A 13091-nucleotide genomic window follows, 5' to 3' on the forward strand; every position below is an offset into this window, starting at 1 on the left:
CAGAAGCCTACCATGGTGAACCTTATCAAACGCCTTACTAAAATCCATATATACCACGTCCACTGCCCTGCCCCCATCCATCTCCTTGGTCACTTTCTCAAAAAACTCAATAAGGTTAGTAAGGCACGACCTACCTGCCACAAAACCATGCTGACTATCACCTATCAATTCATTACTCTCCAAATAACTATAAATCCTATCCCTTATAATTTTTTCCAACATCTTGCCGACAACAGAAGTGAGACTCACCGGTCTATAATTCCCGGGGAAGTCTCTGTTCCCCTTCTTAAACAATGGGACAACATTCGCTAACCTCCAATCTTCTGGTACTATACCAGAGGCCAACGACGACCTGAAGATCAGAGCCAGAGGCTCTGCAATCACTTCTCTTGCCTCCCAGAGAATCCTTGGATAAATCCCATCCGGACCAGGGGATTTATCTATTTTCAGACCCTCCAGAATATCCTGCACATCCTCCTTATCAACTGTAATACTGTCTATTCTACTCCCTTGCAACCCAGTGTCCTCCTCAGCTATATTCATGTCCCCTTGCGTGAACACCGAAGAGAAATATTGGTTCAATGCTTCACCAATCTCCTCCGGTTCCACACATAACTTCCCTCTGCCATCTATAACTGGCCCTAAACTTGCCCTAACCAACCTTCTGTTCTTGACATACCTATAGAACGCCTTAGGATTCTCTTTAACCCTATCCGCCAAAGTCTTCTCATGTCCCCTTTTAGCCCTTCTAAGCTCGCTCTTCAACTCCCTCTTAGCCAATCTAAAGCTTTCTAGTGCACTACCCGAGTGCTCACGTCTCATCCGAACATAAGCCTCCTTTTTCTTTTTAACCAACAAAGAAACTTTTTTGGTGCACCACGGTTCCCTAGCCCTACCAATTCCTCCTTGCCTGACAGGGACATACCTATCACAGACTCGCAGTAGCTGCTCCTTGAAAAAACTCCACATGTCGGACGTTCCCAGTCCCTGTAATCTCCTAGTCCAACCTATGTTTCCTAATTCTCTCCTAATAGCCTCATAATTACCCTTCCCCCAGCTAAAACCACTGGCCCGAGGTTCATGCCTATCCCTTTCCATCACTAAGGTGAACGTAACCGAATTGTGGTCACTATCACCAAAATGCACACCAACTTCCAAGTCTAGCACCTGGTCTGGCTCATTTCCCAGCACCAGATCCAATATAGCCTCACCTCTAGTTGGCCTGTCTACATACTGAGTCAAAAAACCTTCCTGCACGCTTTGAACAAAAACTGACCCCTCTAACGAGCTAGAGCTATAACAATTCCAGTCAATATTAGTCAAGTTAAAATCCCCCATAACAATTGCCCTATTACTATCACTCCTAAGCAGGCTGGAGACAATTCACACCTCTTTAACCTGTGCTTAAACCTCTCTCCACTCGCACTGTCTACACCTGTAAAGACTTGATTACCTGTTAAGACTCACATTCCAATCATTATCTTGTAATTGAGTTTGTCTATATATATGCCCCGTTTGAGAGACAAATCCTGCACTCACTCATCTGATGAAGGGGCAGCGCTCCGAAAGCTCGTGCTACCAAATAAACCTGTTGGACTTTAACCTGATGTTGTGAGACTTACTGTACTAGAATCTAGGGAAACATAGGTGGCAGGATCACAAAGTAAGGTTTTGTCAAGCAATATACTGCTCTGTCCCAGTGGCATTTGTGGATAGGTATATCTAAAGAATCTCATCTCCACAATTAAAAATGTGAAGTTTAGAAAAGTGATGGCTTTGACAGTCACCTTTGAAGTGCAGTATGAGGCAGCGATATATCCAATTTACCTGCATATGATGATGAAATGGTTGCTCTCGTAAGATCGTGGAGACAAGGACCAAACTAATTCAAAAAGTATTTTCAGTGGTAATCGGGCAGAGGGATGGGGGTATTAACCCATCATGTCTGTGAAAAACACAGAAGATGTGCCCACCAGCAGTGCCTTTGTAACATCTTCCAAATCAGTGGCATGAAAGGCAGCCCAACAACAATATTCTCTCCCAAGCCAATGTGCCCACCACCGAGACATTGATCATCAAAAACCAGTCCAGTTGACTGGGATATGTCATTCATGTGCCTAACACCAGACACCCAAAGCAACTCACGACTCGGTTGTAGCAGGGTATGCCCAAGGAAAAGCAGCAGGAATACTTTAGGGATGTCCTCAAGGCATCCTTGAAGAGATGAGACATCCCCACCAACCCATGGGAGTCCCTGGCTCATGACCAATCAAAATGGAGAAGGGTTATTCAAGAAGGCACCAAACATGTTGAAGCACATTGTTTGGAACACGCACTGGCAAAGAATCACAGAGGAACAGTACAAACCTCCAAACACTTCTCACCAGCCCAATCCTTCAAGCACCTGCCCTGTGTGCGGCAAAGTCTGAAGATTGTGCATTGGACTTAACAACCATCTCAGATCCTATTAAACTAGAGTGGCAGCAAGTCATCCTTCATCTCAAGAGACTACACAAGAAAGTGGAGGAGATTAGAAACAATTTCTTATTTACCCAATCAAAGCCCTATACAATTTTGAACACCGAAATCTGCCCTTCACCTGTGTTTCCCTAAAATTGCTCCCTTCAATTTTAACAGAAGTATAAATCCATTTAAAATAAGTGGGATACTGTTTCTACTAAAATGGTTTACAGTTCTTTGCACTATCTTCCAACATTAACATACAAGCACTGTCCAGCGGGGAACACCACACAGTAATCAGAACCAGGATCCGTGATTTATTTTGTACCTCTTATCCCAGGGGCGTGAAGACCAACTGCAGGATTCCATACATAGCCTCAGCTAAGATCACATAATTCAACAGAAATTAGGAATCAAACCAGGGATTCTTCTGGTTTCCAATGAATCAGCGTCACACTGGCTCAGGTCTTCATCCATTAGATAATTAGTCCGATAGCATATTACCAATTGCTCTGTATTGTCTTCCCAATTATTCAACTCGCACAACTGAGAATGTCGCAAAATTGTGATAGTTCTTACTGCAATCTTACTGATAACAAGTCTGACCTCTAAATTGAAGAAGAGTTCTTGTGGCATGGATGCAATTCTAATTCTTAATCAGCATTGACACAATCATTTTAATGGTAATTTGGAAGTTTTTTCTTCAACTGAAAATATCAATGTGCATGCAAATATGTTTTACTCCATCATATCACCATGTAGTAAATATAATATGTTCACCTTTACACTTGAGGTGGCACACCCGCAAGCACCCTGTAGCAAAATGTGCATAGCCTAAAATAATTCCACACCATTTCCCAAGTAGATTTTTACAAAACCTATGACTGTAGTAGACTGCCATTGCTTTTTCAAATAACAATTAATTTTATCTCTAATTAAATGTATACAGTCATAAAACCAGTTTGAATTGTTGCTGAACAAGTTTGTGGAGTTTAATGTTGCTTCTTTATGAGTTCACTATTATGTTTATTATGGGGCAACACAAAGCCACTCCACGTCTCGGGCTGAAAAAAAACAACCTTACTGCCACTAAAGGTTTACATGCACAAACATTAAACTTGCTGTAGGCAAGTGACAGACAAGTGACAAAGTGCTTCAGAACACATGTCAAACAACCTAACAATGTGTAAATTAAAACCACATTTTAAATACTCTACTGGTGTTGTCATTCTGAAATTAGTACCACACTGCAAAAAAAATCACAAACAAAAGGCTGTATTGATGGAACACCTGCAAGCAGGATTGAACAATGACTTCTTCTGTTTCTAGCTTATGGCACTGATACCTCTCTTCTGTAATGAATCACTAAACTAAGTCGCTTAGATTCCATTCTGGAAAAATAGAACTAACAAATTTGGAACTTGGCAGAAAAATGCAATGTTCCACTTTTCATATGACTCATAGGCAAGTGTTCTGAAAAGCAGTTTACAAATTCATTTTCCCTAATTGATGCTTTTGATCAGTATTCAAACATCTTAGCTAAGGGACTTCTAAATTATGTAGTCTTGAAAGATACAAGGCACATTCACACAGACATAAAGGAAAGAACTCCAAAAATAACAAATTGTGCCACACAAGCTAAACTCTACAGAAGTTTAATTGCAACTCTTTTTACCAGCAAAGACCTCCAATCATGCTAAATATTCCACACCCAAAATGTAATCAAAGCTGTCATGCTGTGATGGCAGTACCTTTAATAATTAATTGCTGAATAGATAATACAACAAGCGGTTTTTCCCCCTTACGAGCTTTCAGCTTTTCCCCTTTATCACTGATATCCTGCTGTGGCATGATGCACTGATGTCACTTACCCTTCAACACCCCACTAAAAACAAGCACCATTCATTTGCAAGTTATGACAGTATTTGGAAACAGGATAGTCAATTGTGAAGGGCATCAAAGTAGCACTTGATCCTTTCCCTATCCATCATCCGCCCACATATGCGTGGATTTTCTTCAGAGATCTCAAAACCACAGTCAGGACAAGGAACCCTGGTCAATATTCCCCTTCTTAGCCCAGGAAGCTCAGGGTGACTGCAGGGCATCTATTAACTCAGTCTGACAGCTCTGGATCAATCCTAAAACCAGCAGTTTACTGAATAAACTCAGCCCTTAAAAGTACTGTTAGCTTTTCTATTACAAACAAATAAAACTAATTATTTTATCAGAACTCTGTACATAACACATTGGTTAGTGCTTCCCTCATTTGCTAACAGAGCATAAATCTTCAGTAAGGTAATCTCAGCTGATGAACTTGAAAGTCAGACAGAGCAAGACAACCCTTGGATTGATCTTTAGTCTGAACCAAATTAATGTATTTCAGTTGAAATGGCAGCAAGAATGCTACAATTGACCTCAGTATCGCCAAAGTATGGAAAGATTTCTGCTCCTGGTCAACATTACTCTACAATACTCTATTAAGAGTCAATGAATATCAGATAAGAAAAGGTTCAATGTCATCATTTCAAAATTAATGTGTAAACCAGTCAAAACCAGTTAAGTTACTAACCCTAAATATTACAGAACGTACAGCACAGAAACAGGTTATTCAGCCCAACTGGTCCATGCTGATTTGTTTTACATGATCTTCCTCCATCTCCTCTTCAATTAACCCCATTTCTTTCTCACTTATGTACTTACCTAGCTTTCACTTAAATGAATTCATGCTCTTCACCTCAACTACTCCATCGAGTTCCACATTTTAACCACTCTCCGGGTAAAGATGTTTCTCCTGAATTTACTATTGGATTTATTAGGGGCAATCTTGTATTGATGGACTGTAGTTTTGGTCTCTTCTACTAAATTCTTCCATTATCGTAAAGACATCTATCAACCTTCCCTTTTCCAGAGAAAACAGCCCAGGCAACTTCAATCTTTCTTGATAAGTACAACCTCTCAGTTCAGCTATCATTTTTGCAAATCTTTTTTGCACCTTCTTCAGTGCCTCTATATCCTCCTTGTATTATATGGTGACCAGAACTGTGCACAGTACTCCTGGGAGAGAATGGGAATAATCACCCAAAGTGGAACACAACAGCTAATTATTCTTCCAAAACGTAAATACAGTCTACTCAAGCATGGCCCCTAGTCTGTAAGGCCACAGAAACTAGATTGTTGTATGGAATAAAATTGTCACATGATACCTCAACATGACACAATAAAAAATAAGTGGAGACTGATTGACTGGGAGCGCTTTAGCATGTGCTACCGGAGGGAAATCCACATGGTTCCTTCCTGAAGCTATTACAGTGACAGGCATTTCCAGTAATTTCCTGGCTGGTTTGGATACTTTGCCCATAACATAACAACAAAAAAGGCACAAGTTTTAGTGTTGGTAAGTGTGAAACAACCTTCTGAGGGTCAAATGCAGTTGTGCAGTTTCCTACTTTATTCTATGGGGTGCAATTGAAACAAATAATCCAGAATCAAAACAGCTTAGATACCAAATCAATTGCATTTAGGCTCAAAAGGAATAAACATTAGCTGTTTACTTTTAACATGAATCACATTTTTGAAACCTTATCGTAGCTATTTTTAAGAGACTTCTGGATGAGTACATGGGATTTAATGGGATTGAGGGCTATAGATAGGCCTAGAGGTAGGGATATGATCGGCGCAACTTGTGGGCCGAAGGGCCTGTTTGTGCTGTGGCTTTCTATGTTCTATGTTCTATTGTAAAAATTGATCATCAACAATGATCTTTCAAATACACTTGAACCAACTATGAATTGCACTTTTTACAAAAGACTAATTCATTCTTATTTGTTTAGTTCACACAAAGTTTTGTGGAATTGGTGAGGATTTAAACTCCATGTGCAAGCCTGCTATTGTGAGCCTAAGCAATCATGTACCATCTTCAGAGAATAATTGTCAAGCACAGTCTTGCATTTTAATGTTATAATCTATAAAAAGTTTGAAGAATAAGAGTACAAGGACACTACAGGGTTAGGTTACTAATGAACAAATCTTGCAGCTAGACTAAGCAATGCCGTCTGATTGATAAAAAGTGATAATTTCCAGGGTCACCACTCATAACAGTCATAAATGTGTTCCTCACTCTGCCTCTACACCTCCGCCTCCAAATCCTCCTCCAAGACTGCTCGTAAAATCTTATCTCTCTGACCAAGCATTGGGTCACCTGTCCTAATATTTCATGTGGTGCAACATCAAATTTTGTTCAGTAACGTTGCTGAGAGTCACTTTAGGATAGCTTAATATGTTAAAGACGCAAGCAGTTATTTTTGCCACACCCATTCGTAACTTCCCTACACAGCAAGAACAGAAATATCTTTTATCGAAGAGAAGATTGTGTATGAGGTTAACTCTTGGGGATCTCTTTCAACAATTGTGGAAAATTACTGGCATTAGCAAGCCTAAAAATATATAAATTCATAGAACGCATTTTGACAAAGATTTTCTTTTTTAAACTTTAAAACTTCTGACCCAAGGGAGCTTACAGAATCAATAACGATGGATCTCAAATCAAAACAAAGGGTCAGATTGTTAGTTAAATTTGCAACTGTAGCATTTCAGCCCATGATTTAATCTTCTGTTTTTCCTGACCCTCCTACATTACCCCAGTCTGGCCTCAAACTGAACATAATTTGGGAACATGCCAACTCATTACCCACTACTGTGCATCAGTTCAGAAACAGGCTGAGGCACTGAAGCAACTAATGTTCAAGGATATTTAGAGTTATCGGAACTATGCAGACAACTTCAAATTGTGGTTCGCATTTTGCAAGAATTTGAATGAACTACTGCAACATGCAAATACACAAAGCTCGCCAGCAGTCCTGCAGTTATCATAATTAATCTATGAAACTATTTGCTTCAAAACTATAAAAATATTAACTCCAGTAATTGATTGTATACTACATTATCTACATGTTGGATAACGTGTAAAAGTCACAAACTAGGATTTGAGTAAGATCCCATACGAAAATTCTCGACAACAGCGCTTGTAGAAACTTGTAAGAGTGGTCATAATGTAATGAAAAGAAAATAGATGTGTTACCCACAAAGGACTAATTTTCATAATGTGCGCTTGAAACTTGTTTGACATTTCGGTTCTTTGCAGTTTTCACAGTTCTAAATTTCTTAATGGGAAGACTTTGTTGGGGTGGAGTTTGCACTTTCTCCCCGTGTCAATGTGGGTTTCCTCGGGGTGCTCCGGTTTCCTCCCACAATAATGAACGATGTGCTGCTTACGTGCAACGGCCATACTAAATTCTCCCTCAGTGTACCCGAACAGATGCCGGAGTGTGACGATTAGGGGATTTTCATAGTAACTTCATTGCACTGTTAATGTAAGCCTACTTGTGTCACTAACAAATAAACTTGAACTGTTGACCCCATGTGACCCGCACAATGACAGTTGCATCTTATTCTCACACACCTGCCAATGTCACTTGACGCTGGAAATTGAGATTGTCAAGGTAGTTCAGAAGGATCTTCCCTCTTAATTCCTTCTTCAGTGAATACAATGCACAGAATATAACTCGGCATGTTTTGTTGTCTTGTTCTCGTCAACCTCTCTGCAGTCTTTAACCACTACACCACTCTCCCAACTCGGAACAGCCCACTTCTACCTACTTTCCAAAATCCACAGAAAGGACTACCCTGGTAGGCCCACTGTGTCAGCATGCTCCTGCCCACTGAACTTATTTCCTCTTACCTTGACTCCATCCTCACTCCCCTGGTCCATTCCCTCCCCACCTACATCCGGGATTCTCTGATGCCCTCCGTCATATTGGCAGTTTCCAGTTCGCCCTAGCCACCTCCTATTCACCATGGATGTGCAATCTCTCTACACCTCCATCCCATACCAGGACGGCCCGAGAGCTCTTTGCCTCTTTCTTGAAAAGAGGCCTGAACAATTCCTATCCACCACCACTCTCCTCCACCTGGCTGAAGTAGTTCTCTCTCTCAACAACTTCTCCTTTAACTCATCCCACCTTCTCCAAAACAAAGTAGCAGCAATGGGTACCCGCATGGATCCTAGCTACACTTGTCTTTTAATGGGGTATGTGGAACATTCCTTGTTCCAGGCCTACCCAGGTCCCCTCCCACAACTCCTTTACCGGTACATTGATGGCTATTTTAGAACATAGAACAGTACAGCATAGTACAGGCCCTTGGGCCCTCGACGTTGTGCCAAGCTTTGTCTGAAACCAAGATCAAGCTATCCCACTCCCCATCATTCTGGTGTGCTCCATGTGCCTATCCAATAACCGCTTGAAAGTTCCTAAAGTGTCTGACTCCACTATCACAGCAGGCAGTCCATTCCACACCCCAACCACTCTCTGCGTAAAGAACCTACCTCGGACATCCCTCCTATATCTCCTGCCATGAACCTTATAGTTATGCCCCCTAGTAACAGCTACATCCACCCGAGGAAATAGTCACTGAACGCCCACTCTACCTATCTCCCTCATCATCTTATAAACCTCTATTAAGTCGCCTCTCATCCTCCTCCGCTCTAAAGAGAAAAGCCCTAGCTCCCTCAACCTTTCCTCATAAGACCTATCCTCCAAACCAGGCAGCATCCTGGTAAATCTCCTCTGCACTCTCTCCAATGCTTCCATATCCTTCTGATAGCGAGGTGACCAGAACGGCACACAATATTCCAAATGTGGTCTCACCAGGGTCCTGTACAGTTGCAGCATAACCCCACGGCTCTTAAACTTAATAAACGTTAACACACTATAGGCCTTCTTCACAGCTCTATCCACTTGAGTGGCAACCTTCAGAGATCTGTGGATATGAACCCCAAGATCTCTCTGTTCCTCCACATTCCTCAGAACCCTACCGTTGACCCTGTAATCCGCATTCAAATTTGTCCTATCAAAATGAATCACCTCGCACTTATCAGGGTTAAACTCCATCTGCCATTTTTCGGCCCAGCTCTGCATCCTATCAATGTCTCTTTGCAGCCTACAACAGCCCTCCACCTCATCCATTACTCCACCAATCTTGGTGTCATCAGCAAATTTACTGACCCACCCTTCAGCCCCCTCCTCCAAGTCATTGATAAAAATCACAAATAGCAGAGGACCCAGCACTGACCCCTGTGGTACATCGCTGGTAACTGGTCTCCAGTCTGAAAATTTTCCATCCACCACCACCCTCTGTCTTCTATGAGATAGCCAGTTACTTACCCAGTTGGGCAAATTTCCCTCTATCCCACACCTCCTTACTTTCTTCATGAGCCGACCATGGGGTACCTTATCAAACACCTTACTAAAATCCATGTATACGACATCAACTGCACTACCTTCATCTACACACTTAGTTCCCTCCTCAAAGAATTCAATCAAATTTGTGAGGCAAGACTTACCCTTCACGAATCAGTGTTGACTATCCCAGATTAAGCTGCATCTTTCCAAATGGTCATACATCCTTTGCCTCAGGACCTTTTCCATTAACTTACCGACCACCGAAGTAAGACTAACCGGCCTATAATTACCAGGGTCATTCCTATTTCCTTTCTTGAACAGAGGAACAACATTCGCCAGTCTTCAGTCCTCTGGCACTATCCCCGTGGACAGTGAGGACCCAAAGATCAAAGCCAAAGGCTCTGCAATCTCATCCCTTGCCTCCCAAAGAATCCTAGGATATATCCCATCTGGCCCAGGGGACGTATCGACCCTCAGGTTTTACAAAATTGCTAATACATCTTCCCTCAGAACATCTACCCCCTCCAGCCTATCAGCCTGTATCTCTCACACATCCTCAAAAACATGGCCCCTCTCCTTGGTGAACACTGAAGAAAAGTATTCATTCATCGCTTCTCCTATCTCTTCTGACTCCATGCACAAGTTCCCACTATTACCCTTGACCGGCCCTGACCTCACCCTGGTCATTCTTTTATTTCTCACACAAGAGTAAAAAACCTTGGGGTTTTCCTTGATCCGACCCACCAAGGACTTCTCATGCCCCTTCCTAGCTCTCCTCAGCCCTTTTTTTAAGCTCATTCCTTGCTACCCTCAAGCGACCCAACTGAACCTTATTTTCTCATCCCTACATACGCTTCCTTTTTCCTCTTGACAAGATATTCAATCTCTTTTGTGAACCATGGTTCCCTCACTCGCAGTATTTGTTCCTTGAACAAGCTCCACTTTTCATTTGTGCCTTTCCCTGACAGTTTCTGTTCCCATCTTATGCTCCCTAATTCTTGCCTAATCGCATCATAATTACCCCTCCCCCAATTATAAACCTTGCCCTGCCGTATGGCCCTATCCCTCTCCATTGCAATAATGAAAGACACCGAATTGTGGTCACTAGCTCCAAAGTGCTCTTCCACAAACAAATCTAACACTTGGCCCGGTTCATTACCCAGTACCAAATCCAATGTGGCCCCACCTCTTGTCGGCCTATCCACATATTGTGTCAGGAAACCCTCCTGCACACACTGTACAAAAACTGCCCCATCCGAACTATTCGACCTATAAACGTTCTAATCAATATTTGGAAAGTTAAAGTCACCCATGACAACTACCCTGTGACCTCCACACCTATCCATAATCTGCTTTGCAATTTCTTCCTCCACATCTCTATTGCTATTTGGGGGCCTATAGAAAACTCCTAACAACGTGCCCGCTCCTTTCCTATTTCTAACTTCAGCCCATATTACCTCAGTAGGCAGATCCCCCTCGAACTGCCTTTCTGCAGCCGTTAAACTATCCTTGATTAACAATGCTACTCCTCCACCTCTTTTACCAGCTTCCCTACTCTTACTGAAACATCTATGCCCCGGAACTTCCAACAACCATTCCTGTCCCTGTTCTAACCATGTCTCCGTAATGGCCACAACATCGTAGTCCCAAGTACCAATCCACGCTCCAAGTTCACCTACCTTATTCCGGATGCTCCTTGCATTGAAGTAGACACACTTCAACCCACCTTCCTGTCTGCCGGTACACTCCAGCAACCTTGATACCCTCCTCAGTACCTCACAACACAATACTGGCTTCTGGACTACAGCTCGTTTCCCCATCCCCCTCACAAATTAGTTTAAACCCCCCCGAAGAGCCGTAGCAAATTTCCCTCCCAGGATATTGGCGCCCCTCTGGTTCAGGTGCAAACCGTCCTGTTTGTACAGGTCCCACCTTCCCCAGAATGTGCTCCAATTATCCATATAACTGAAACCCTCCCTCCTACACCATCCCTATTGGCGCTGCTTCATGCTCTCGTCCAGACCTCAAAAAATTCATTGTACATGACAATGCAGAATCGTTGAACAGAAACTGATAGCCAAATTCTGCACACATGAGGACAGCCTCAACGGGGATCTTGGGTTCATGTCACACTATCTGTAACCCCCACGACTTGCCTGGGCTTGCAAAATCTCACTAACTGTCCTGGCTGGAGACAATTCACACCTCTTTAACTTGTGCTTAAGCCTCTCTCCACTCACACTGTCTGTACCTTTAAGACTTGATTACCTGCAAAGACTCACATTCCTGCAATGAAGTTACTGTGAAATTCCCCTAGTCGCCACACTCCGGCACCTGTTCGGGTCAATGCACCTAACCAGCACGTCTTTCAGACTGTGGGAGGTAACCGGAGCACCCGGAGGAAACCCACGCAGACACGGGGAGAATGTGCAAACTCCACACAGACAGTGACCCAAGCCGGGAATTGAACCAGGGTCCCTGGCGCTGTGAGGCAGCAGTGCTAACCATTGTGACACCGTGCCGCCCCAAAATGTCAGGAGTGGGATTTGAACCCACGACCCTAGAAAGGGACCAGAAGTCATCAGGACTCCACAAGGGAAGCAACCACACTACTTAAGTCTGGTGCCTTAGACCACTCAGCCATCCTGACAACTTGCAAATTTTGGCATGGCCTCTGTTTTAAACATTAAGATTTGTGGTTCACTCAACACGCTCAACCCTCAGCGCAAAAGAGATCCTTCTGCTCACTCGCTTCGATCCCCTGCATTTAACTTTATATTTGCATCTTAGTGCTAGGGTTTCAATCACTTAAACGGTCTGTTTCTATCTACTTGGTGCTCTCTCAAAATGCACCATCATATCCTCTGCTGCAATGAAAATAGCTCCGGTTTGATGAGCTTATTTCCTTCTACCAGACCGCATCCTAGTGAATTCGCATAGTACCCTTTCTATTGCTTCAACATCCTTCCTATTGTATAACATACAAAACTGCACACAACAGTAAATGTTGTCTTACAAAGATTTTATATGGATTCACCATTACATTTCAACTTCTACATTCTATACCTCTCAATGAACATGGAGCTACTTTTGCTCAGGAGTACTATACAATAGCAGGACAATCTGTGTGTTTGCACAACAGCATTTTCCAGTATAAACAATAGTCTAGGCTCACTTTGCTTTGTAGTTGACGACACATACATCTCTTGTTGCTCTGAGCTCAAAGATTTAAATGTAATCTCAATGCAAATTGTTGCTCTGTACGGATTGTGAAGATGAACAATTGTAACCCTTCCCTCCTCAATCACGTCTTGCACCACCTGATGAGAATTTGCAGCATTTTCTGTCTTTATTTTGCATTTGCTAATATTGTTGTTTATCAGGGTTAATTCC

At 42.6% G+C, this 13091-nt stretch overlaps 1 protein-coding gene and 1 non-coding gene across 5 annotated transcripts in view; both read right to left on the reverse strand.

The window, feature by feature from the left end:
- mtm1 (myotubularin 1) overlaps positions 1 to 13091 on the reverse strand; it is a 113365-nt gene that overhangs the window by 45315 nt on the left and 54959 nt on the right. The window lies entirely within an intron of this gene.
- trnal-uaa (transfer RNA leucine (anticodon UAA)) lies at positions 12230 to 12348 on the reverse strand. Its single transcript has 2 exons — positions 12311 to 12348; positions 12230 to 12275 (listed from the first exon to the last, which is right to left on the reverse strand). It is a non-coding gene; the product is annotated as a tRNA-Leu (tRNA).

This window comes from Mustelus asterias, chromosome 4 (genome assembly GCF_964213995.1).
Source record: "Mustelus asterias chromosome 4, sMusAst1.hap1.1, whole genome shotgun sequence".
NCBI classification, from domain to species: domain Eukaryota; kingdom Metazoa; phylum Chordata; class Chondrichthyes; order Carcharhiniformes; family Triakidae; genus Mustelus; species Mustelus asterias.